The sequence below is a fragment of the Taeniopygia guttata genome, chromosome 1 (assembly GCF_048771995.1).
Source record: "Taeniopygia guttata chromosome 1, bTaeGut7.mat, whole genome shotgun sequence".
Taxonomy (NCBI): Eukaryota; Metazoa; Chordata; class Aves; order Passeriformes; family Estrildidae; genus Taeniopygia; species Taeniopygia guttata.
In genome coordinates, this window is record NC_133024.1 from 32,569,724 (window position 1) to 32,597,347 (window position 27,624).

The 27,624-nt window shown below is 35.1% G+C and overlaps 1 protein-coding gene across 35 annotated transcripts in view; it reads right to left on the minus strand.

The window, feature by feature from the left end:
- The window catches only part of TENM4 (teneurin transmembrane protein 4), a 1,535,912-nt gene that overhangs the window by 1,183,714 nt on the left and 324,574 nt on the right, over nt 1-27,624 (minus strand). For 30 of the 35 annotated variants that reach the window (XR_012058592.1, XM_072936960.1, XM_072936968.1 and 27 more), the window contains one exon: nt 20,511-20,598. The exons of 3 other annotated variants lie outside the window; for them this stretch is intronic. The gene's annotated coding sequence lies outside the window, so the exon portion shown is untranslated. Of the gene's footprint in view, nt 1-20,510; nt 20,599-23,849; nt 23,993-27,624 lie in introns of those variants that run through there. 2 more of the 35 variants (XM_072936979.1, XM_072936971.1) reach the window with 2 other exon arrangements.

Genomic DNA, 27,624 nt, shown 5'->3' on the forward strand with positions numbered 1-27,624 from the left:
CATGACATCTTAAATATAATTATGGTATATAAATGATATAAATGATAAAACTCTTCATCAGCTAGGTCGCTGAAGCCTGATTGCTTCTGCCTACCTAATGAGGAGCTTTAATATAGGCAACAAAGGAGTGGGTCTAAATATACATTCTAAGGGAAGAATGTTTTTCCACATATTTTAATGCACAGTTTCCAAGGGTTTTTGTTACACTTTCTCTGACAAATATTCAATAGGCATAGACAAAATAGAGATAGGTAGATTTGTTTCAAGAATTATCTAAAATTAAATGCAAGACAAAAGTTGGTATACAATTCAAATGTTCTAAACGAACAGGTTGGCTACAAGAATAATGTGAAGATATAGCTGTGGAGATATAAAACTATAGGGTGAGGAGAGGAGAGGAGAGGGAGAGGAGAGGAGAGGAGAGGAGAGGAAGAGGAGAGGAAGAGGAGAGGAGAGGAGAGGAGAGGAGAGGAGAGGAGAGGAGAGGAGAGGAGAGGAGAGGAGAGGAGAGGAGAGGAGAGGAGAGGAGAGGAGAGGAGAGGAGAGGAGAGGAGAGGAGAGGAGAGGAGAGGAGAGGAGAGGAGAGGAGAGGAGAGGAGAGGAGAGGAGAGGAGAGGAGAGGAGAGGAGAGGAGAGGAGAGGAGAGGAGAGGAGAGGAGAGGAGAGGAGAGGAGAGGAGAGGAGAGGAGAGGAGAGGAGAGGAGAGGAGAGGAGAGGAGAGGAGAGGAGAGGAGAGGAGAGGAGAGGAGAGGAGAGGAGAGGAGAGGAGAGGAGAGGAGAGGAGAGGAGAGGAGAGGAGAGGAGAGGAGAGGAGAGGAGAGGAGAGGAGAGGAGAGGAGAGGAGAGGAGAGGAGAGGAGAGGAGAGGAGAGGAGAGGAGAGGAGAGGAGAGGAGAGGAGAGGAGAGGAGAGGAGAGGAGAGGAGAGGAGAGGAGAGGAGAGGAGAGGAGAGGAGAGGAGAGGAGAGGAGAGGAGAGGAGAGGAGAGGAGAGGAGAGGAGAGGAGAGGAGAGGAGAGGAGAGGAGAGGAGAGGAGAGGAGAGGAGAGGAGAGGAGAGGAGAGGAGAGGAGAGGAGAGGAGAGGAGAGGAGAGGAGAGGAGAGGAGAGGAGAGGAGAGGAGAGGAGAGGAGAGGAGAGGAGAGGAGAGGAGAGGAGAGGAGAGGAGAGGAGAGGAGAGGAGAGGAGAGGAGAGGAGAGGAGAGGAGAGGAGAGGAGAGGAGAGGAGAGGAGAGGAGAGGAGAGGAGAGGAGAGGAGAGGAGAGGAGAGGAGAGGAGAGGAGAGGAGAGGAGAGGAGAGGAGAGGAGAGGAGAGGAGAGGAGAGGAGAGGAGAGGAGAGGAGAGGAGAGGAGAGGAGAGGAGAGGAGAGGAGCATCAGTTCACAATCTATATCAAACTTTTCTTCCTTTTTTTATTCCTAAAAAACAGCAGAAGGATCAAATGTCACAAGCTTCCAAGAACACTCTCATGATTGATAGGTGTATAAGTTGATGATTGTCAATCTTAATGAGGACATAGCAAGATTGCTGGGTTTCATAGCTAAATTTTCTCTCCCTGTAGTCAATAAACACCATCCTAACAATGCTTTCAGATCTACGCAAGAGAAAATTAACAATCTGTGAAAGTGCATTTCTTTCAGGATTAATACTGAAAATATGAATGACACTATGGTACCACTAGAATGCTGAAAAAATTACAAATGTAAATCTTCTTTTCTGTCTCTACTCTGAAAACAGCAAGAGAGCTCCAAGTTTTTTAAAAGAGAGAGGCTGTGGACAAGCCTATGGTCTTTTCCTGTTTTGTTTTTTTTTGGTTTTTTTTTTTTTGTTTTGGTTTTTTTTTCTGGTGATTTTTTTAATTGGAGAAATTAAGAGGCAGTTGTGAAGCTTCACCCATATCTTCTGCTATTTTAACGTTGATGCAGTTTAACGCTGGTCAGGAGAACAAAACCCTGGACATATCTGTAAGGAAGTACCAATTCTCACTTCCCTAACAATATAATCCATCACATAATCATCATGTTTCCAGAGAGAGTTTGTTTCAAACACAGCTCAGTCCAGTTTGAAACATTTTGAAACAATGAGAATTCCTCAGAATGAAGTCTTCACCAGCTAATAATTTTCTTGGTGTGTACAATTCTCCAAGCATTTTCTTATCTGTCTTATGTCCCTTAAACTTAGTCTAATAATCAATGCTGTTCTGATGTGCAATATTTCCCATCATGGGATCTCAAAGAACTGAAACAAATATTAACAAGTTTGTAAAACCTCAGAAAAGCTCAATTTAAATACAATGATTAAGTGAGATGAATGGATAAGAGAGTTTTAATGGAGACTCACAAGAAAATAGTTCTAGAAAAAATATTTGAAACAGGAAACAAACACCAATTTTTAAAATAAAATTCTTCCTTTAGGGAATTTTGATAAAAATACCCAGAGTTTGCAAAGAGTAGATGCTTGAAATTTTAGAATTTCATGTAAGTGTGTTTCCATGGGAAAAAGTATATTTAATGCAATTGATATAAAATTTGAGCTTGAAATAGTCCCAGTGATCTTGCGGTTTGGTGCATCCCCAAACACAGGAAGACTATGAGTGCGTTATAGAGTCTGAGACACAAAACTTTTTTTAGCTAAGAATATTCATCTCCAGAGAAGGTTTGAAGAAGGAAATAATTTTTTTTTTCTGTGTTTGGACATGGTGATATCAACAGCTTGAACATGACACCAGTCAATATTGATGTGTTGGAAGACTAATAAATATCCTCTTTTCCTCTCATTACTTCTGGAATGGTCTTTCCAGCATTCATAACTTCAGGAGACAATAGCCCAAGCTCTCTGAGATGAGCGCCCAAGCTTTCTGCAGACTCAGCAAGATGACATTATTCTGAGGTGAAATTTTCAAAATATTTTTCTTAAACTGGGACAGAATATTTTTCTTCCTGATAAAAGAGAAACTGAAGCTTGCAGGTCACTCTTGTATAGGTTTTAGTTTCTGACACTTCTCCTTTGCAAAAGACCTTCTTTTAGAGCAATTGATTGCTCTGAAGCCTGTCAAGCAAGAGATCAACTCTTTATGGAATTATCTAATCCCTCAGATTACCTGTTTAGGTTTCAGGAGATAAAAATCTTAGCACTAACACTTATAAAAAAAAAAAAAAAAAAAGAAAAAATCTCTGTAATGAGTTTCAGTGTTTCAGTTAATATCTTTCTCTGTATTAGTTTTGGTTTTTCTGAAATAATATCAATTCTATTTAAAGCATTAATTACAGATTAGATACTTCTATAGATAAAGTTTAGATGCCACCCATCTCTTCTCCTTTACTTCTCCTAGATGCCCAAAGAGAGAACAAGGCAGAGTATTCAACAGATGACGATGCATTGGAGGCAATTTCCTGCTCATCAAATTCCACCTCACAGGATATTAAAATGACACCTAATTAGGCTCATTTCAAAGAGATTACAGTGTTACCAGTCTTGCTTGTTATTTCTATCTCTTCACCTTTTGCTGCACCTCAAATTTCTTTGCCATATATGTTTTTTAATTTCTGAAGTCCATCTATTCCCAGAAGTGTTTCCATTTGTTCTGCAAACTCCAAATCAGTTTTCATGATCAAATTCTAATCTGATTTCCAAAGGTTAATCTGCATAATATTGATTAAAACAGGTACAATAGAGAATGAATCAGATCCTAAATTTTCTTCCTCTAGCAAGTGTTCAAACTTGCACACACATTTAAGAGTCAGTAATAAAATTTCTAAGGAAAAGAAAAACATGCCTGTTAACAGGATTTTTAAATGCAGTCTTAGAAAGGACCAGAGTATATGTTTATAATTGAAAAAGCAATATTTCTTCTCCATTAGTAATCAGGATATTTACTAGAGAGAAACTACTAAACGTTTTCAATTTAAGCACTTCAAATATCTCCATTGAACAATCATAAATTTTCTGACAAACAAAAATCTCTGAATCTGTGCTGCTGAATTTTAATGTGTAGTGTGACAATACTGAAAGATCTGAGAAAACACTGATGCCATGGCAGCATCTAAGAGAAAGATAAATTAAGATTAATTATGTCATTTGGTTTCAATATAATCTTATGTATAATCATATAAAACAATGTGGTATGTCAACAGCAAAAAATCACATTGATAATGAAATCAAAATTGCATAAGTGCATCCATTTTTAAGGATGTTGCACGCTGTCACACAATATTTTTTCATTTTAGAAAAGTGCAAGTTTGGTCTGTATAAAAATGCTGTATAGACTCTTACAGGATATTTGAATAAAGCTTAATATAAAAAAATAATATAAATAGCAAAATATAAAATAAAGTGGAACAAATCGTTAGATTTCAGAATGTCAATTAAAATGGGGAGTCATAAGGCAGTGAGAATTCTTTAAGTAGGTTATCTCAGAGGTTGAGCTCAGCTTTGTGTATTCATTAAATTTAGAAACTGTGTGCAAAAAAAGAGAAAATAATGGTTGGAAAAATTTGTAGACGAAAAGTAATTAAAGCATCGCAAGTGGGTCTTATTTCAATGTAGTGCACTGGTCAGGTGTATGGAAAATTAATTGTTTATGGGCAATTAATTGTTTGTGAGCAATTAATATTAGTCACATTCTCAAACTAATCAAGATCCCAGCATCCTCATAGGGATTGCAAACAGCTTGTAGACTTAGAAAAAAAAGTAGACTTTGTATAATTTGCTAAATTCTGTGATATAAATGAGTGAGATAAACATTTAAAAAGGTCTGAGAAAAAAAAAAAAAAAAAGAAAAACACAAACCAGAACACATACAACCCTATGGACTGGTGAACACACAATGAGAAACTAAAAAGCTTAATTTAATAGCTAAACTCTATCTACCTATCACTGTGTCATCTGCTAACAAACCTCTACAATAAAGAAGTTTCTGACAGCTGATTATTCTTTTACGGAAGCCTAGAATGGTTTGGGTTGGAAGGAACCTCCAAGATAATGTAATTCCAAACTCTCCCCCAGGGGCAGGGGCATCTTCTACTAGGCCAGGTTTCTTAAATCCTCATCAAGCCCAGCCTTGAGCACTTCCAGGGATGGAGCTGCCACAGCTTCTCTGGGCAACTTATTCAAGTGCCTCACTTTAATGAATTTCTTTCTAATATCCAATCAACTCTGTTTCAGTTTACTTCATGATAAAAAAAAGTATTGGTAATATCTAACAGTTGGAAAGTAAATAGACACAAGATAAGGTACACATTTTTTGGCAAGAAAATAGCACCTGGGACTCCTTGTTTAATAATGTCAATGCCTATAAATCTTTCAAGAAGATACAATCTACCTTAAATAAAGGTACAGGCTTACTTCAGAGGAGCTTGAGTAGGACATTTAGGCTATTAATGAATTAATCAGATTAGATATTTGTAAGAATTCTTCCCAGCCTGAGTTTTATTAGTCCATATGAAAAGAGTAGATTTATTGATATCCTGAGTGCTCCCAAATTCAACATGATAGGGGAAAGATTTCATCAGTTTTTCTTACAAAGTTACCTGTTGTAGGGCAGATCTCAACCTCTGAACTACTAATCCTGCGTGTTCTCAGATTTAATAAAAGACATGCTTCATGTCAGTGTTTCCACGGATGATGGAAAAGGCTGAAACATCTACACCAGTTGCACAGGTCTGAACTGTATATACATGCAAATTTTTTGAACCAAGCAACTCTTTCCTGCAGAGTTTACCCTCTGAATATTATATATTACCCTTTGATTATTACAGATTACCCTCTATAATAGCAAGAAAAATGGGGTGAAGACAAAAATCAGGACCAAGCTTTCAGAAAGAAGATATCAGCAGCCTAAAAATATTACAGCTTTTAGCATTTGTGATGTCTGTTCTCTAACTTTTCCGCATGGAGAGACTATCCCAGAAAAAATTTTAGTGTCTTCTAAATCTGTTGCTGAACTTTCATTTACAGCATCAAGATGATGACCTCAAAGTTTTGCTTACTCATTAGTTTCAAGGTCATGTCATTGACTTTTGGTACTGAAAACTGTTTTAAAGGAGTTTCTAGCAGTTTTGGGAGCATAATTTTGTAATATGAAGTAGTATCTTCACAGCTTCGATCATTACAACAGTTTATAAATGGAGTTTAAAGCTTAAAATTATAGCATTTCAAAATGCAAAAGAAATCATTACTCTCAGGGGGTCATACCTCTCCAGGAGGTGTTTATTTGCATGAGATTTTTTTGTTTCATGAATGATAGATCTGTGAGTTTGTCTCTCATTCTTCTAGTCTCTCAAGAAAGTGGTATTTACACACACTAATTGGCAAAGTCACAGAAGTAAAATTATGTCAGCTAATATTCTCACATGGTCTTATTTCTGGCCTTTCTGTTCTGACAAGTTACCATCCTTAAAGATAATGAAAGCGGAATTCAATTTAATGTTTATGTGTCACACATATTGAACAAGTCTGGTTTTCTTTGTGAACTAGAAAAGTTATATAAAGTTATACAGATGCAAAATATAGTATCCTTCTAAGGTTTCCCATAGAATCTATATGGCCCATGTGGATCAGGTAAAAAGTTACCTTTCATGTAAGGATACAAAAAAATATAACAAACCAAAATCCCTATGTATGACTCCAGAGAGAGTACTCAAAATGTTCACATACCAACATTATATTACATTTATTTAATGGACAGTGATAAACCTTATCCCTGCCTTTCTATCAATATTCAGAATAGCCATGAAATCCTGGAGAAAGGAAAAGGTGTTTCTAACATTGATAATTTTCTATTAAAATTGTCTTTTCTTACATTTGTGTGTAAAAAAATAAATAAGTCAGAAGATATGAAATATAAATCTAGACAAATTTACTCTCTCTTCATGAAGCTTGATAATTTACTGGACAAGCTTGGCAACCCCATTGCAGACAGACAAAATTATTAAATATACATAGAATGCCACAGTATGCATGAAACCATAGATATTTCCATTCAGTCATAGAAAAATGATTTTAAAAGAGAAGAATCACCAATTTTGGAGAAATATATATAACATTAGAGATTATAATATATGGATGTATATGTATATATACATATAACATAAGAAATTATAATATATAATATCATTACATATAGGTGGGGTTTTAGTTCATCATCAGATTTTGGATTTAGATTTAAAGTAAGAGGAAGAACAGTGGAGTAGAAATGCACCTGCATGTGTGTTCTAATTTTAAATGTTTCTGTTTGTTTCTTTGTGGGCCTTGTTTTTCTAGTACCTTTATTCATTAATTTATTCTTTTTATTCCTATCAACTTATGCATTAAGTTATTCTTGTAGTGTTTCATCTCTGAAATGTCAAAATCACATTGAAAACAATAAATTCATCCACAAGCTTCTACCAATTATTTTATTTTGCTACAAAGATATGACAGGAAATACAGTGTATTAGTAATTAAAATAGGTAAAGTTTTCATTAAGTTTGAGAAGTTTAACCATGAAGTAATCAGATGTTCACTAGAAAGAAAACCAAAACCAAACAAACACACAACTTGTTTCTTTGAACCTAAGGTATATAAATACCACAGTATAACAACAACTGTTAAGAATAAGTAAATTATAAAAAATACGTCTTTTGGGTCACCTTCTGTGCTGTATCTCCTGGTACACTCTGGTAGGATGGAGATGAAAGGGAGTCATAGAATCAAGGTGCAATCTAGGTTGAAAGAGACTTTTCAAGTTACTTTGTCCCATATCCCCACTGTACTGAAAATCCCCAAACTGGATGTACTTTGCAAGATGTCCTCTCACAAGTCTGAATGGTGGAACATGGACATTTCCCCTGCTGCATTTGCTCTTATTAATGTAGCCCATGCTTCTGTTGGCCTTCCCTGCTGTGACAGGCTGGTGAATTCCCCAACACAGTTGCCTCTACAAAGATGTCTTTTCCCCAGTCAGATCCAACTTCGACATGTGTACGACAGATGTGTGACTCTGCATTTGCCTTTGCTGAATTTCCAGAGGTTTCTGCCTACCTGTAGAGGTTCCATTGGATGACAGACCTCCAGAACACTGCCTGGTGCCGGCTTTTGCATGGTTCAGGTTATTAAAAAAGACAGGAGTAAACTGACATGTAGAACCTTTGTGGCCACAAGAGCACACCTACTGAAGAGAACCACAGTCCATATCCAGAGTACTTGAGGCTTGTTCATAATCTATAGCATTAAAAGGGTGTGGAGTCACCTAGCAAACAGTGTAGCACACTAAGTATAGTTATTATAGGAAAAAAATGTTAGGAAGAAAGAAGGATAGAAAGAGACGAGTGAAGAGATATGCCTCACATTAAGGATGTCTGAGCACATTGCTTCTTGGGAGGGTCAACACTTCTTGGTTTGTTGTTTTAAAAAAATACCAACTCACAAGTGGTGCATTAAGAAATGGAGTACAGATGACTCTGCAGTGATAATAATGCCAAGAACCACAGAAAATCACAAGGAAAAATCTTGAAGAAGGAAAAAATCCCGAAAGCCACACTAAACCTGATGCCATAAACCACAGGCAACATCCATAAAAGTATTGCTGAAAACAGAGAAGATTTTCAGTACATGATTCAGAGCAATATTTAAAAGCCCTGGTAGCATGGCAGTATGGATTTAGAGGACAGAACTTTGTGACCCATGCTGAAAGTACTCCACTGGATTGAAGAATTCAGCAGCCTAGAATCTCAGAACATTTTTCCTAATGCTAGAGAGATGCAGGAAAAGTCTACAAATAATGACTGGAAAGTTGGTCTCTATGGGGTAAGTCAAGGGACACTACACTCCTAACATGAATGTCTTTTTCAAATTAGTCCTGGTATCTTATAACCCACTAGAACTTTCTCCTGCTCATTGCAGGGAACTAGATGAACTTAAGGTCCCTTCAATTCCAAACCATTCTGTCATTTTATGAAACACTGATATCCCATTTTCAGAATTATTCAGGTATTCCCACTAATGGCCTCCTATGTGGGTTCATGCCCTAAAGGTGAAATATACTTTCTTTATAACTGTTTTAAAAGAACTGAATTATAAAACTGACTCCATGTAGCAGTCACAGATGCATGTACAGTTTCAACCAAAGTAAAAGATAGAAGACCTAGCATCTCCATGCTTCTCTTGAAATCCTGTCATGAAAAATTAAATTTCTGTGTTTTTAATAGCAATTTCTTCTTTATTTAAAAGTAAGGAGCAAAGGGATTTATAAGATTAGGCATTCAAGGTTTTAAATAGTGTTTAGATATTATTATTTTTTAGCCTAGGTACCATTTGCGAAATTAAATTTTTAATAACCTTTCAGATATTTAGCCTTAGGGAAATAATTTCCTTAACAGTAGTTCAAAGGTTTAATGTCACAGTAAAGGCTTTGAAATACGATGTGATTGCTTTCCTTCTAGAAAGTTAGCTTAAAAAAAAAAAAACAAAGTAAAAATGTTAATAAGGAAAAGTTATGCAGCCCAGCTCCAAAACAAGACAGGAAGACAGGGAAACAAACTCTGCTATCAAAATGTTTTTATAAGATTTCATCCTGTGTTTTCTAAACACACTATCAAGTCCCCAAATTTTCACAATCAGGCTTCCAAGATTGAAAATGTGAGAGGGGGTAGTAACTCTGACCTTCCTCTCCAAGTGAAAGCTAGACAAATGTTTGACAGTGGGAACATTTTCCCTTGTCTCCATCTCATGACTGGTGTCTAGCCCGGATCTATTGTAGTAGAAATGGAATATGGAAATAAACTGATTGATGAGATACAGAAGGACTTTTAAAAGGTTATATCCCATCCACAGTCTTTGTCTGAACCTAAGACTCTGCCTAATACAAGTTTTTTTTGAGATTTCTTATTTCATCCAATTTCAGCAGATGTACATTTAGCAATGGTCAGTCTGGGTTTCAAATGCTGCCTTTATTTTTCAGAATAAGGTCATTGCCATTTATGAAAGTAGAAGACTTTCTTCTAAGGTCAGAGAGAGCAGAAACCCTTTTCCATAAAATTGCTGAACCACTCGGATTGAAAATATCTGTAGAAGTATTCATTCTTTGTCAATTATTGATGTCCTTTTTTTTTCCCCCAAAAAGCAAAAATAGTCCCACTAATTAAACTTTGCTTATATTGTAAATAAATGAAAACAGACTCTTAAAAGATTTATCTGGCAATTCCTTTAACAACTTTCAGCTGACCTATAAACATTTAAACATTAGTCCATTCCAGGGCTAATCTGCATTCCTGAATGGCACGAAATAGATTTCATCTATCATTATACTGCTTATATTATTGTGAATAGGTTGGATGATAGTATACTATCAAAAATTATAGCAATGATAAAAAGTGATAAAAGCAAAAAAACCCTATCTACCTATTTCAAACAGAGTTGAGTGCTGAAATATTAAATTTATGCTCATCAAAAAACCAGAAATAACACAACAAAAACCCAGAAATAACATTATCTTTCATATTTTCTTATATAGACAATTGCATAGTTTTAGTAATAATTATGTCCAAAATTTTGATACAATGGAGATTTCACAGTATTTATAGCAGTGGTGGTGGGCATACTCCAAAAGCCAATATATTGCTATTTACTTTCAAGGTTTATGGACAGTTTCTTTTCTGCTATTATCTTCCTAAATTGCAGATGTCTTACTCTAATATGGATTATCTGCAAATCTGTTTTTACAGAGCAGCAGGAATGGCTGAAAAACAAGTGTAAATTCTGGAGAGACTGCCACTTGTCTTCTTCACTTGAACTCTTAGGAAAAACTATATAAATAGTGCTAAATAATTTAAATATTTCAATGCTTATTTAGAGCTAAAACCAGTAGACAAATATACAGTTAAATATGGAAAGAAGAGTCCAAGGAAAAAGAAGACAGACTGGTCTGTTGGAGTCATACTGTTCCCCCAAAAGCATTGCATAACCAAAGATTAAAAAGAATATTAAAAATATATTAACAGCAAGTTAGTAGATTGTGTAATATTAAAGAGATTATTATATTTTGTTATTTACTGTTTAAAGTTTTGTAAGCTAAATAGAATTTTATTTCAGTAGAGTTGGGCAACTCCATCATCAAACCCAAGGTATAAATAATAATAATTTGGGCTATGAGCCATATGGCAAATAAACATGCTGAGTTTACAAACAAACCAACACAATTTTGCTTTTTCTGCATGCTGAATGAAATACCACCAGAAAGAGTAAAAATATTTGCAATTTGTTTTCCATATTTAAATTTCTTGATATTCCTTACAAAATCTTTTGATGCGTTGTGATGTTGCTTGTTTGTTGGTGGGGTGTTTTTTTCCTAATCCCTGGACATTAAATAAACAAGGAGAGGGAGAAAGGAAGAGTAAGAGAAAGAAAAAAGAAGAGGACAAAACAAGAGAGGTAGGTGAAGACAAACTAATTTCATATCTTTTGAAATTAGAAGTAGTGCTATGTGTTTAAATTAATAATTTGCAAACTTTCTGTTTAGTTTCCATATTATTTTTGTGGAAAATTATTTCCCACAAAACAGCAATTCTTTTCATTATAAGTTTCCTTTTCTTTTTGAAAAAGTAATTAGACATGCTAGAAACAATGCAAGATTTCAAATTCTCTTTCTTTTCAGCATATTTATTCCTATGACAATTTAAAAAAAGAAGAGATAGAGAAGATCAAAGTCAAATAAATATTTGGTTTACTAGCAAAACAAAAGTGAAAATAGATTTTCAATGCAAAATTTTCTTGATGGACCATTATCAATAAATTTTTTAGCTTTCTATTAGAGAAAGCTTTTTACATCCCGTTTACCCTCCTGGGTCTCTCCAGATGGAAACAAGTGGGACAATCAATAAATGAAGATGCTTAGCATGGTTGCCAGATTTTAAATATTAAAATCCAGTCCCAGAGAGGGAAATCATGTGTGCACATATAAGTGTATATGTAGGTTCAATGTCTCAGATGTACCCCGGGCCAACTAGTGCTGTTTTATGCCTAAACATTACCCAGCACACCTGGCATCAAATCTAGTGTGTATTTGTGACGTATCCACATGTTTGCTAAAGACTCTTTTGTGGCTGACATCACTCAGCTTCCTGTATAGGCATAAATTAACTTTCTGTGATTGTAACTATTTACCGTAGAAAAATTGTGGCAGAAGAATTTACATAGGCAAAGCATAGCAAGAATGGGATTTGACTTTATAAAACAGGATAGTCAGATCACATTAAGAGTTTTGGCAGCTCTTCCACTCATCTTTCTGCTAGTAAGCTTTCTTTGATATGGTGGCCGTAAGGAACTGATTAAGAGTTTCACATACCAATATTCCACTAAAAATATCTGTGAGGTTCTGTTTTATTTTAGAGGAGAAATTACTTACACAAGATATCTTGTGTAAATCAATGACACTCATATGAGTTTTGGAGCAGGAAAAAACCCAACAGCTGAAGACGAGCCAAATTATGATCTCAGAGGACTCTATGTCAAGCTTAATGGCTTCTCTGGAATAACCTCAAGTTTTTGTGAGAGTCACATAGATCAGACTATCATATTAGATCTGACATTTTTCAGTATTAAAAAAAAAAAATCCAAGAAGAAAAAGAAAGGTATTTATTTTGATATTATTATTTTACAAGCCCATCTCAGATCTGCATCCTCTTTTGCAAAGACATAGAGGAGGATGGGTTTGATAATTTGCTTCAGCATCAAATGGCTTGAGTGTGGAAAACAAAATGAGATAGTTGCACTTCTTCCTAAAATCCTTTCATTCTGTTTCATATGACTATGTTTAAAAAATGAAGCAAATAAACAGCTAAAGAAGTGTTTATCTGTGATATGATTCTCTGATATTAAACAAATTCAATTATTTTGCCTACTATATTTTGAGTAAAGCAATAAAAACAAGAATATAAAACAGACACACCTCAACAAGGCTATGCCATGTAGTCACTCAGCAGCCTGCTATTAGTCATTCTAACTACAAGTAATCTACAAGCACAGATTGCAATAATGGTGCTTTTTTCCCCAGCACAGATGTTCATGTTTCCCTGATCATCTTACAAAACATAAGATTGTCTGCAAAGGTCAGGTTAATCTCTTTTTCTAGCATGAATACTGTGATGCTTTGACCATCCAGCACTGAATTTAGACTGTCACCAGCCTGAAGATTTAAAGATGAGCATGTGTATTTGCTCTTACACTGCTGCACAATAACGGCTTTCACTGTACCCAGGATCACAGCATGGCCACCATTTCACCTCATTACTTTCCAAGGCATTTGGGGAGAAACTCCAAGCTCAGAATGATGCTGCCTAAAACTGTGACCCTCCTCTGAGGTTATCTGGCAATTTAAGCAATGTAATATGAGTGTTGTATATTGAAAAGGAAGATAAAACAGTGGTTAGAAGAAACAAGAAGAGAGCCTTTTGAGGTCTCTTAGATTTCCTTGTGTCTTGGTGGCTGACTGCAAGGATTGTCGATCTGACGGAAAAAAATAATTATGGTTTTGACAGTAAGAGATTTCAAAATATGTCCCTGCACTTTGGCCCTGTATCAGCTAAGGAACTAGATGGATTTTTTTTGAATTGTCAGAGCAAAGAGGAGTAATGTAGTTTTTCAGTCCAGTAAAAACACAGAATTATAGAAGCCTAGAATGCTCTGATTTGTAAGGGAACTTAAAAATCATCTAGTTATAACCTCTCTGCCCTGGGCAGGGATACCTTGCACTTGAACCTTCCACTGGACCAGGCTGCTCAGGGCCCTATACAGCCTGGCCCTGAACACATCTGCTAGTAAATATTATTTCCATTTCCCTCTGTGACATGGTGCCTCCACAGTGTTCTTCACTCTCCCTCATTGCTCACCTCCTAAAATTCAGACATTCTGCACCGGAAATTTGTGTCCCTGGAGATTTGTCTTCAGAGTCATCATAAAGTATCAATAGATTTCTTTTATATTATTTCTCCGGCCCAATGTAACTCTGTGAGGTAGAGGGCAAATGTGAATCCACTTCTATATTTTTTGGATCCCCCTATTGCTCCCATCATACCTCCTCTGGACTTTTAAGAATGAAGATGATAAGCATGAGATTCCCCCTGTAACATCGTAGATCTAAGAATGCAAAGAAAAAAATAGGAAATTATGGTAATGCTGCATGTTCAGTACTGCTCTGCTGTGCAACACATCTCACTTGATATAAAATAGATTCCAATCCTTATTAACTGAAAAAAACCCATGCAATTCATTTCCATGTATGAAGAAATGATTAAAGAAACCACATGATCACAAATTTAACTGAGACATGGAAAATCCACAGAACAAAACTTAAAAAAAAAAAAAGAAACAGAAAAAAAACCAACCAAACAAAAATATCCAGCATAACAGCTTTGGGTTTTTTTTTTCCCATAGCAGCAGAGGAGATTATATCTGCTGGAAAAAGATGCAGTTTCATCTTTGCTTCGGTAGCTGTAGCCTCATCTTTGATAAATTCAAGAAACATAAACCGAGTGGTGACACTGTATGGGGGAAATGATAGAGCATAAAAAATAGCAATGACATAAAAATGAATATTGTTCATGACTTGCATCAGAATATTGAGGGTGTAAAAAATATTACTGTTAGTCTAGTGCCTTACATTTTTCTCCCTTTGGGTCAATCTCATCACCAGTCACAGCGCAGTGACTTTGTATGAGAATTTTTGTAGAATGGTAGAGTCAAAGGCTGGAGTGCTCAAATGTAATTATAAGTCAGCTACATATGTTTGCATTCACCCAGCTTGCTTCATCAATGTTCCCGTTAATTTAATTCACATTAATTTTATTCATAATACAGTTTCCTTATTCTTTTTTTTTCCCTGCTTGAAAAGAGCAGCAGTCTTACTGATAAATGAGTCACTATTACATACTGTCAGATCTCAAAAGACAAAAAATAAGGAGAAAAAAAATTAATGTTGCCACTCTTCAGCACTGGATTAATTCCAGACCTCCCAATTAACACCATTGTCATTTAAATAAATGCCAACTTTTACAAAGTTTTTTTACTTATTACCTTTTTGCTCATTTCAATATTCATTTATAAATTACTGCATAAAATGTGATGGTCGCATAAGAGAGCATGTGGGAAAGCATAACACCAACACAAAAATTATTTCAACAATTAAGCTGCAGGAAATTGAACATTAATATCCTTCACAAATATTGTGTATAATAGCATGGGTTTCTCTAGCAACTTGCATTTGATTTAAAGTATTTGACTTCATCTGTTGTCTTAGATGTGTCAAACATTCATTGGTGAAACTGCTAGAATCTTTCTAGAAATGAAATACATTGCCAAATCCCATGTCGTGACTATACGTCTTAGCCAGGGCAGCTAGTCCTTTTCAAACACACCTCTAATATTGCTCCCTTTTTGGCTTTGACTTCACCTGGCTTCTTTCATTGCTATTTTATCTCCTCACTTTCAACCCTGAATTTTCATTATAACTGTAACTCTGGTAATTTATTTAGTGGTTAAAATAATTCAGTCTTACTATATTGAACATGATCACTGAATCAAAGACTCTTGTCCCAAGGGAACAACTCTTAATACTAGGGCTGCTTGCTCTTCTGGATAATATGGATGCTCTGACTGCAAGGTATCTTATTTACTATAATTTTGTTAATCTTTAGTGAGGATGACAAAGAAACCTGTGCCTTTAGTTTGAAGACACCTGTGTTACAACTTTGATTGTTACAGATGATATTTGACAATTACAAACAAAATTAAAAGTAAGATTATGTTAGGATAAACCCAGAAATCTAATCAGGAACTGAGCTAAATTTGTCTATTTCTTTCTTAATAGATTAATCTTTAATTTGGCAAATCATTTCACTTTCACATGCTTAATTGGTTTTAAAAGAGTTTGACTGCATCTGCATATAGTCCACAAATCATACTAATTAGTTTTCATTCATTTACAAGTAACAAAATCTTTCCCATCATAGATATAAGACACCAGTTGGAAGTCCAGACATTGCATTTTGTAATGGGAATTCAATTATTAGTACAGCCAAAACTTCCTTCCTATCCTACAAAAAAAAAAAAAAAAAAAAAAAAAAAAAAAAAAAATTCTTTTTAATCCTAAATCTAAGCTTCTGGTTGTATTTGTACCTCTTTTTTGTCAGTGGTGCATAGGGGATGACATGACTACAGTCCTCAGGAATAAGTTGACAAGTCCAATGTGAATGATTAAAAGCAAAAGATTATCAATAGTGATCTTCTGAGAATTCACAGTGCTTGGGGTATTACTTCCAGCATAGGTCCTACTCCCAAGAAAAATCTTTTGGTCACAGCATTGGAAAGCAGCAAAATACCTCTTAAGATACTACTCATTTTGAAAACACAAATTATCTAGGAACTGTTGGTTTCTACAAAATTAGTAAGCAGTAAAGTTTTTAATGACACAAATTGTCATTCTTCTTGCATTACTCTTTCAGGATCCACTTTCTTTTCCAGATTTTTGTACCATGATCATAGTAGCAATTAATGTCACCAGTAGATGGGAGTGCAAGCACAACCATGAGCACATTGCTACAGAAAGGCAAGGAGCATGGAAGGATGGCACATGTGTTATTACCCAAAAGTTCTCTCCATATTCGGAACAACATGATGCCAAGACGGAGAGTTATTTCTATACTGTCACACCTAAACCTAAAGAGGAGTGCTGGGGTTTGTTTATCATATGATGTTTAAGATGGACATATGTGATAAAAATGCTTTTTCTGCCATACTTTAGTTCATAAATTCACAGAGTAATTTTCTACATTTTCTCAATGAAAATTTCACAGTACTGTCTTAGATCATATTTGGAAAAACATTTCTTCTTCATTAAGTTTTCTGATTAGAAATATGGTCATTACAAATAAAAGTTTTGAAGTACTAAATCATGAAGAGGCAATGGCTTATCAATGGCTTCCTAAGGAATGCCTGGCTTCTCTGACTGTCAAAATGTCAAGTTATTTGCATTAAGGAAATTAATATATTTCGGCTTGGCATGTCTTTAGCAGAGATATGAACTAATTTGAAAAAATAAAAACCTCCTTTGCACATTTTACATGTTAGTCTTTCAAGTTCATTTCAGGAACTTATCCCGTTGCCCATTTTTCATATTCAAAATGCAATGGAGTCAAGTGACTCACTCATGTTTAGTTTTAGGGTGTATTTTCTTTCACATGTGAAAAGTCAAGAGAGAGAATTTCTAAATAGGTAGAAGAGAATTATAATTTCTAAATTCTGTTTTCAGAACTATGTGGGCCCTAGAACACAAATTATTTTACATTTTAAAGTAATTCTGCTGAATTTAAGTTATATCTTTCAAGGAAAAAAATGTGTAAAATGCAGGATGTTTTTTAGTATTTATTTAAGAACCCCCCCCCCCCAACCAACAACAGAAAACTAGAAAAAAATAGGTAATAATTTGCTTCTTTTTTCCTTTTGAAGACATTTCTAATTTAAAAATTGGCCTTATTTGGAGTGCTTAAGACAAATAGCATCCATGGGTAACTTCCAATCAAATTTACTCAAAGATTACATGACTTACATATGCTAAGGCTGAATTTTTCTACCAAATTTATCAACCTATGTAATTTATGAATAAGCATCAACCTTAATTAATAGACAACATACATAAAATATTTGAGTCAATTAAAATTAAACTTAACAGCACACTAGGCGATATTAGAAGATGTGTATTCATGAGCCTAAGATAATGACCTGAAGGTCATTAAAATAGCGGTACCAATATTTGTCTGATTTAAAATATGAAGAATCATTTTCATACTTTCAGAGGAATGGTCAAAATTAATAATTTAAATAGAAAATTGCAATGCTGTTTAGATCTCTCTGCATCATGTTTATCATAGTCATCCAAATTATGTAAGATAGTTGGACTTTTCCATTTCATCAAACTTTTACATTTTCAGAAGAAAAAACCCAGGTGAATTCCAAATTCTTTGCTCTGAGAGATAGAGAATATTTGCAAAAATCTTAAAGAAAGCTAGCTGGAAACTGAATGTGTCCTCATTCCTAAATTTGTGATACTAGAAAACACTGGAATGCTGGGTCTCCAGCCCACAGTTTTGTGTTATTTCTTCTCGTGGGCAGATGGTGCTACCAAGAACTCGACTTCACATAGCAAAGAAAGGGTTGAGAATGAACAGTGAACACTTAACCTGAGCTCTGAAGAGTGAGCAAATAAAACTCTTTAAAAAAAGGAGAAAAAAATCAACAACAAAAGCCAAAATCTCAGCAACATATTGAAGGCTCAAATACTCAATTTCCAAGTTGCTAATGTTGCACTTTTGATCAAACACATTATACTGCATGTTTTGTAAGATGTTAGTCACTTCTGATAAGGATTCCTCTCTGAAGACCAGACTATAAAGTCTTCAGCCAAAGCAAGGTAAAGATTGCCAAATATCTGCTACAAAATTCTTCTGGAAGCAACAGATCCTTGATCCCTCAAGGTCTGCTACTGGCAACGCTTCATTTGCTAGGAGAAATGTATAGGATAAAACTGCAGCAACTTGTACTATGCTGGAATGTGTTTCATGTACAACAGCCTTCTTCCTAAAGATACTGATATGTCAAGTCTGAAAGTGCAGTTATAAGCTTCTAGATTTTGCCACACTCTATAGTCACCATTTGCAATGCCAAAGTCATCATTACAAATCAAATTCTCGGTGTCTGATATTTGTTTGCGTGGAAATTAGCATAAAGATAAAACACCAAGTTAAAAAGGCATGAGAGGAGGATATGATCATACAGGTTTGCTTTAGCTCCGTGAGGCTTAAGAGCTCTGAGTTTAACTGTAGTCAATGAAGAAAGATCAACATCTCCAAAGGTCAATGTTCAAAATTAGGCTCCTGCTCGGAAACATGCCCCATTTCACATAGGAGTCTCCCTCCACCCATTAACTTGACCAGGACCCATGGGAATATGACCTTACTATGTTTAGGGAATATCATTGAAAGAGGTTATTCAGAATCCAGAAATCAATAAATATACAACTGCAATAACTGTGAAGGCAAAAAAGAGTTATTGGTATTCTATATTAGGGTTACAAGACAAGGTTTTGGTACCAGGAGTCTAAAGGGGTGGCTTCTGTTGTCAGACATAGACAATGCCAGCTGGCAGAGGAGAGACTGACACTGGCCATTATCTTACTCTGATTTGATTGGAAATAAATTAATCTGAGGATCTAGAATGATAAAGTGGCTTTGGTGAGCACCTGGTGTCCAGCCAAGGCAAGCCCACCTCATACACAGAAACACTTAGGCTGACAATATTTCTGCATGCCCCAGACAGAGACTGAAGGCATCAGTAAGTTTGATGTAGGATAAACCATTCTTCTGGACGCAGTTACACATAGATGTAGCTGTGTGGTACTGTGAGTGATTAGGATCCCAACAAGTCAATGGAAAGGAGAATGGGAACTGTATGCAGCTACAGATCTTACTTTAGCTTACAGGATGTCTTTCACTATTTTTCTAAATAGGATTGATTTCAGCTTTTCCTCCCTCTGTAGGCTCCTAACCCTTCTTGACAGCAGCTTTACATGCCAACAAACTTGCCCTGTTTTTTCTTTTAGTGCTATGTCCATAATTTTAAGATTACACCATCTATAGAGCTTAGAGATGTGCAGCAATGCTGTCAGTGAATCAGGCCATATTTGAAAAGGTAAATATTTTTTGCCTACTATATTGTGGAATAAGTTAAAATCTCAGTGCAGTCAAATCACATGAAATGTTCCTTTGAACTTTTCGTATAGTATCTCTGAAGTGTCTTGAAATGCAGAACCAGATCAGAGCATGACAATCGTAGATTAAATGTATTTCCTTGGATTTACATTTAATGTTTTTCTTTTGCCCTCTGCAGAAATCAGTTAAGAAGCGTTTATCTTACTGTGGAGGATATAAAGGGTATTTTCTATGACAAATAGTGCAGAAGTTTATTAGTGACCCGAACAGCATTTGAGAGGTAAAAACATAATACTCAAGAATTTAAAAGGAGAGTTTTATTCATATCGTTAAATGCCTAAGTGTCACTCCTACTGCTGATTTTGGAATGAGAGAGAACAATTAATTCATTGGTACCTTTCCAAATGTTCTGTGCAATGGCAGAAGAGAATTCCTTGTAAAATCCTTGAGAGAAGTGAAAGGAGATATGTTGCTATCCATTTCAATAAGAAATATAAAAGAGAAATCAATCCAAGGTAGATTAGAGATGACAACCCAAAAATTGCTAAAAATTATATGGTAAAAATTATAAAACCAGATATTTTTGCTGAATTAAAGTGTTTTTTAAAAAGTTTTAAAAAGTAAAAAAAAAAAACGTTTATCTGAAAAAATATTTAAACAAATTAGAGTCTCGATGAATTTTATATTCTGTGCCTCAGAAGTTAGAATAGTTTTGTAACCCCAGTCTAGATACAGCTATGCATTTCAGCAAGAAAGGTTTGAAAAGAAAAGAAGAGCTTACCTATGCCACCAGTTTCTGGTGCAGCATCAATCACGTCTTCACTTCAGAATTATCAATAGATTAATGTTGTCTGGAGGACTACAGTGTCCTGGAATGACAAGTTATAAATCATATCATAAAGGAATCTATCATGTTCAGACAACAATAGCATAAAATAGTCCAAACTGGAATTCAGAACACTGTGTACATCTGCCATCTCTACACAGAGGTCTATAAGGCATATATTGCTTTGGTATGTTGCATCTATATAACTAACAAATGGAGAGAAGACTTACATATTAATATGAGTAAAATATTAATATCAAGTTTAAGCTTAACATTAAATTATTATTTCTGCTTACAGGATTGAAAGGAAGAGGAATTAGAATATCCTTAATTATCTAAAATATAGTTGTCCATGTCATGTCATAATTTTGAGGTGGAATATTCTGAATTCTTATTGTCATTTTGATATAAATCAAATTTCTTCTCCTGCACTGTAATCTATGAAGATGATTTCTCACTCTTATGTACCTAACCACAGGTAGGAGGGGACTGGATTAAAAAAAACCCCTAATAATCCAATTTTATTACTTTAAAAGAAAATAGAATGAGCCTGGAAAGAAAAAAACAGAATGGAATAGAGCTCTACAATGGTTAAACTGATACTGAGGACTTGTGTTATCCTCTCTTTGAGTCACATATGAGACTTCAACATTGGTCATGGACATGTTAAGTTTCCCAACAGGGGGTCGATTATTCTGGGCTGAAATTTAGCAGTTCACTCATCTGTGTGATATACATTTATGTGCAAATTCAATTCTGGACTAAAGAAATCTCCCATGAGAATTTATATATTTCATCAGAGGACTTTATTTTAGATTTTCTAAAAGAGGAAAATGGTCATAGAATTAACAACTAGCATTAAAAATGAATCTACTTATACCAAACCACTAAACATTCTAATTAAACCTCAAATCACTGTAATTAATAATTTCTAAGAACTTAGCATTCATGACAAATATAAACAAAGCATTTCTTTTTGGAATATTTAGAACAGTCATGGGGATAGGAATATGCCTGATATTTTAGTGAATGACATTATCAAATTATCATTGACATTATCAAATTCCCACTGCTTTCAACATATCATTGTCTACCTACTTTAATGTTCTTGGAATAATTCTACAAACCCAGAATTGCAGAGTCACAGAACACTTTAGGTTGAAAGGGACCTCTGGAGGTCCTCACGTCCAACTTCAGAGCAAGTGCCGCTTTGAAATTCTTTCCAGCCCACTTTCTTTTTCAGCACACCACTCTACAGTTTTCATGAATTGTTCATTTCTGTTGCGCACACTATTTCATCACAGAACACGTACACACTATTTTGCTAATTTGAAGGCATCACAGGATTAAGAGAAAGATGAGATTAGGTACTGAAGAACATACTAGAATATTAGAGACCAAAGAGCAGAATTGTTTCAAGCTTTATAAACTGAATCATCACTATCTTGGGACTAATGAAATACTGCCGAAGTTCAATTAAAATTTTCCAAAATAGACCTCTTTTTCAAAATAAAGTATATTTTCCCTATATTTCCACCACGTGTTTCATGCCATTTGTTGGCTTGCTGGCTTCTTATCCATACCTGCCTCTTGGTTTTAACGATATAGAGATCCTATAGCTACCATGTCCCAGTATGTCTTCAGCACCTTCAATATAAACCTTCAGTTAGAGAGGGTAAACTTGGGCCTTATGTATTCATGTATTCCTTATTTTACAAGCTAATAAAGCTGGATATATTTCATGTAAGTAAAGTTTAGTTTTTCTTTCCTCCGTGGTCTCTTACACTTTTAGAGTATTGGGATAGTCCCAGCTGAGGAAAATTAGTTTTGCAGTGTGTTTTCATAGATTATGAAACAGGAAGTTTCTAAATAGGTGTTTTTGTCATCTAACACATTCAGTCAGCATACTATCAGAAAAAAAAAAAAAAAAAAAAAAAAAAGTAAAGTATCAGCTTCCAGAAGAAATATTGGAACAACTCAATCAGCAGATGTAAAGTGAACTTGGGCCACACCAGAGAGTGGAATCTACATATGACTGCAGTCTCTTCTGCAGTGTTCTGGCAGTTTGGAAAAAAGCTTATTTTCTTTCTTTCCATAATAATTGAAATAACTCTAAGCAAACTGCTGTGCATTGTATCACTAACTTTAGTAATTTGCAGGTGCTTACAATGAGTAAAAACAGTGTCACACACAGAGAAGACTGGTATTGAATTATGCAAGAGCAAGCCACATATTTCAGCCTGAATGAGAAAAGTAAGAGCTATGTTGGATATTAAGAAAACATATCAGGTTCAGAGGTCTGCAATTAATCTTGTCAGTGCATGAAGCCAGGATAACCTGTTTGCAGGAACACAACATCTCAGCACCTTTTTCTCTTCTATGAATACACAGCCAACCCTGGACACGTGGGATTTGAATCCATTAATGTGACTGGACATAGTCAAGCTCTTGAATGTTTTACTGCATTCTTAGAAATATTAAATATTTACACCAGTTCTTCTCAAATGTTGTACAGAGAATAGGCAGATGGAATGAATTTCTGTAAGCTACCCTACAGTATATGCAGATAATACAGGTATTTCTAGACAAGAATTACATTCTGCTTTCAGTTGAAGCAGAGAAATTTGGTCTGCAGTTGATCCAAGTGTCTCTGATTGATAGATACAAAAGTCGATATAGTACCCATAGATACACTTTTAAAACAACATTGTCCTTTTTTATACAACCAGTGAAATATCATAATTGAATACATTTACTTTTAGAACCTGTTAACACTAAGATACATGTATTGAAATTGACTGAAAATAAATTAAAATAGATCGGTTTCCTTTATTGACCTTGACAAATGTACAAATGCCATAGATGATGATTATGATGATCCTTATACAAAGAAAAAACTATAACCAAGCATTCTGCAAAGGCCACTTCCATTAGAAGGACTCTCTCTATTGATTGCACGGAGCCTTCCTTGAGAAGTACAACAGCAGGTGTTTTTTAAGAAAATTGATTTTAATGATTAAAAAGACCTCAATTTCCCTTTGATGTTTCACACCAGAAGGATTCTGTAAATATAAGGGCCTAGTATAAATCCATTAATGGGAACAAATAGATGCACTCCCACATTCTTTAAAACTTTACATTCTAGTACAAAATGAATTATCACAAAAGTATGTCTAAATTGTATCAGATTATAACATTTCTTTTGAGACTTTGCCTTCCTTCTGTAATCAAACACAGTTTTCATATATTGAAATCATTGCCAGAGGTCTAACTTTCAAAATACATCACACTAACCTGTGATGATGTTCTGGACATGACTGGAAGGTGAACTTCTTGTTGTTGTCTCATTTTTTAGTGTCTCAGCATATACAGAGCTGATTATCTTAAGAAGTTCAGCTTTCCATGTGAAAATATCTACAATACATTTGAGTTTTAATCCATATATGCATCCAATGAAGCAGTGTAAGCATCTGTGCAGACATTAGAGATCTATGTAAAGTAGAAAAGTAGTTTTATGTTTTTTTAAATTAATCACCAATATGATAGAATCAGTCCACTAAAAATTCATGCAAAGTTAACATTTGTGACTGATTCTGCTAATAATCATCATCTCTGAGCACCTGATAAGACATCTGAGGCAAAATCAGTCATTTTACAGAGGTCTCCTATGATCTCCATCCTTCTGGATTTCCAACCATGTAGAACAGATTTCTATTTAAATTTCTCCTCTGCTTTCCAAAAATCTTTAGTGTGAACAAGTTTAGAAACTTATGTTCTCAGGTGCCATTTCCCCTGCTCCGATAAAGATAATAAATGGAAAAGTGAAAAGATAAAGTAATAATTATAACTCTTCTAAACTTTTAGAGACAGTTATGAAAGAGTGATTTACTGCCTGTTCACATTATTAGAGTGAGTCTCGGATGCAAGAAGTTGATATTTCTTGTATTAATTCCAAAATTTTTGGAAGCAATTAGAAGCTTCATCGGCAATGACACATTTCTATATTAAGATTAGAACTGAACCTTGAGTTGATTCTTCTGCTCGCTCCGAATGATTTCAGTGGGAGGCAGTTTCAGGTGTCTTGACATATAGGTCTGGACAGCCAGTCTTGCTCAGTAAAAGAGAAGAAAAGCTAAGGATGTTAGCAAAAACTAATTTTGTTTCATAAATCAAATACTTTCTACTGCACAAACTGGAATCAGTGCATTTTGGACTGGAAAAGGGGAATGGAAAGAAGAAGATGGGACAGTTGAGGAACAGCCCAGATCCTTTATATGAAGAGTGGAGAGAGTAGTAAAGATTTTGTTCAGCAAATCCATTTGTATTCAAATCACTCCTATCCATAGTGTCACCCTCAAGTTCAAAAAGGAGAACCTGCATTTATAAGTTATCCAGGTATTAAAGTGATGTCAAAGAACTTGGTTTTGTTTGAGCTCTAAGCTGCCCAAATGTTATATCAAAACCTTTCTAAGCCTTAAAACATTTTTTTTTTTTTATTTTGTGGAAAAGAAAAAAAAATTAATGGCCCAATTTCTTGCTTCCACAAACATGTTTAATAACTTCTGAGATTTTTAACACAGGAAAAATATACTTAATGACCTAAGACAGCAATTTAAACACACTTTTCTACTTTAGCCTGCTCTGTAATGTTTCTTAGTAATTTAGTTGAAGCTTTTTTACTTCATTAATCATTAAATTAATATATTTTCCTTACAACTAGGAATCTTTCTGACCCGGTTGATGAGGAACCTAAAAGATGCAGCTGCCTTGCAATGGCAATAAACAGAAGTTATGAAGTGCAGAGTTTACTAGTTGTTTTCAAGTACAAGCATTTCCAAGTGAGATTGCCTGATCACCTCTGGTGATCAAGGAGCTCAAATAGCAAGGATGGGATGAATCTTGATTTAAAGAACTGCAGTTTTTTAACCAGTGCATGAAGCAGACCCTTTGCAGCACTGAGAGAAAAAGCTGAATATGTTTTAGTGAACAGTCAAAAAAAAAAAAAAAAGTGTTAAGCAAAACAATTTAATTTCTGAGAAAGAAAATGGTTCTTTGCCTTGTTTTCACTACAGCATAAGTGTTCTTCAGAGAGGTGGATATGAAAGGCATCATATGTAAACCAAATTTTCAAACAGAATTGCAAAATGGATATAAGCACTATTTTTAAAAGTACTGGGTTTGCAGAGTGAATTTGTCACTCCTCTTTTATGCATTTTTATGCTGAGTAAGCCATAGAAATAAAATCATACAGACAGCTCTTTGGATTCCAAAATTTTCATTTGTGTTATAAGATTTTTCTAGTAAAAAAGTATCTGGTAAAAAAAGAAAATCTCTGTAGATAACAATCTTCGCTGCTTTTGCCCCTTACTCATATGAACGACTGAAAGTTTTAGTCATAGATTTGCTGAGAAAAGAGGATAAAGGAGGGTCCAGAGCTAAGAGGATTTGATTCCTTCATCAGCTTCCAAAGTCCTTGTGTAACTATGTTCATTAGGAATATATAAAATTTGGTAGACACCTTTGTGACACTTGTGTATTGAGCAAAGTGTTATATCCTGAACCTATCATTTTTTTATGCCAGAACTTTAACCAAAATGATGATAGGAAAAATGACATATTAAAAAATAAAACTAAATGCAATGTCATGATGATCTCTCTTGTCAATTTATCTTCTTATTTCCAGTTTCTCATTTAGTAAAACAGGATATATAATGAAAAAAAAAATAGAATCTCCCTAAGCACCAAAAATAGAGATAAAAATATCTGAATTTCCTCAACAGTGCTAAATTTTTATATTTCCTTCTCTTAACAGATTTAGGATTTCCCAGGCCACTTTAAATAAGGGATATAAAGTACTGTTTGTACTTTAATATTATCATAAGCACCCTTTGAAATCACAGCTCCTTTCTGCCAGGCACTGAGCAAACACCCAGGTGGAGAGACTTCCTCACCCAGAAATCATATACTCCATGTTGAGGAGAAATAAGAGCAATAATATATAACAGTATGATTATTGCCATATAGTAACTCAGCTGTGGAAGAGGAACTAAAAACATTTGGATCAGATCATAGGACATATACCCTGCTAAGACTTGCAGTAAAGGACATGCACTAGAAAACAGTCTAAGCTAGTGCAGCTATACACCAAGACTTCTCTACACAGACATCCAGTCTTCTGTGTCCCACTGGTTTCCTGAGACGCAGGTGGTGTCTTTGTGCTTAATATTCCTGGATTAATTCTTTCATTCAGCTAATTAGTTCAATTAATTATTTTAAAGACTACGTAACCTTTGGAAATGCAGGTTTCTTGATACCTGGATGAGCTAGTCAACACTGCTGTAGATAGGAGTGCGACATCATCCTGGGATTTAAGTACCTCAAAGAATGTGGAACAGAGCTGACTGCTGTGATCTTATGATTTCTTCTTTCCTTCAAGTGTCTGAATTCTTCATCACTATGGTATGCAAAGCACCTCCTTGGTAGTATTTTATGTGATTATGCAGTCAAGGATCACATTTGTACTACAGCTAGTATTGAACCATTTAAAGGTTATATTTATTTAAAGAATTTCTGGAATACATCCTAGTCTATACATCTGCCCAACTAATTTAGATTTCGGCAAGTAAGGGTTTGCCTGGATGATCCAGACATGATTAAACACTTTAATACAAATAACACAGCACTTTCACTTTCTGTTGAATCACCCTGGGCTGTACTTTAAAGAAAATTAGGCAGATGGCTGGATGGTCAGCAAAGATGGGACACGACACTCCTACTAGATACTTGCAGTTTGCCATGCTCTAGTGTTTATCCATCTGTAGAACAAATCACCTGCCAGTTGTTTGAGTAATGTGACTGGGTAAGCATTGCTAAGTACTCTGTAATAACAAAAGTACTGCTGAAAAAAGAGCTGTATACAAGGTATGCACACTGATGGCTTTTGCAGACAAAAAATGCAAATTGAGGCTCATAAGAATGAAATCTTACCCTGCCAAAATATTTATTCATGGCAGGCATTATCTGCACAATTCAGAAACACATACACCACTCCATATCACAAACTGCTGAC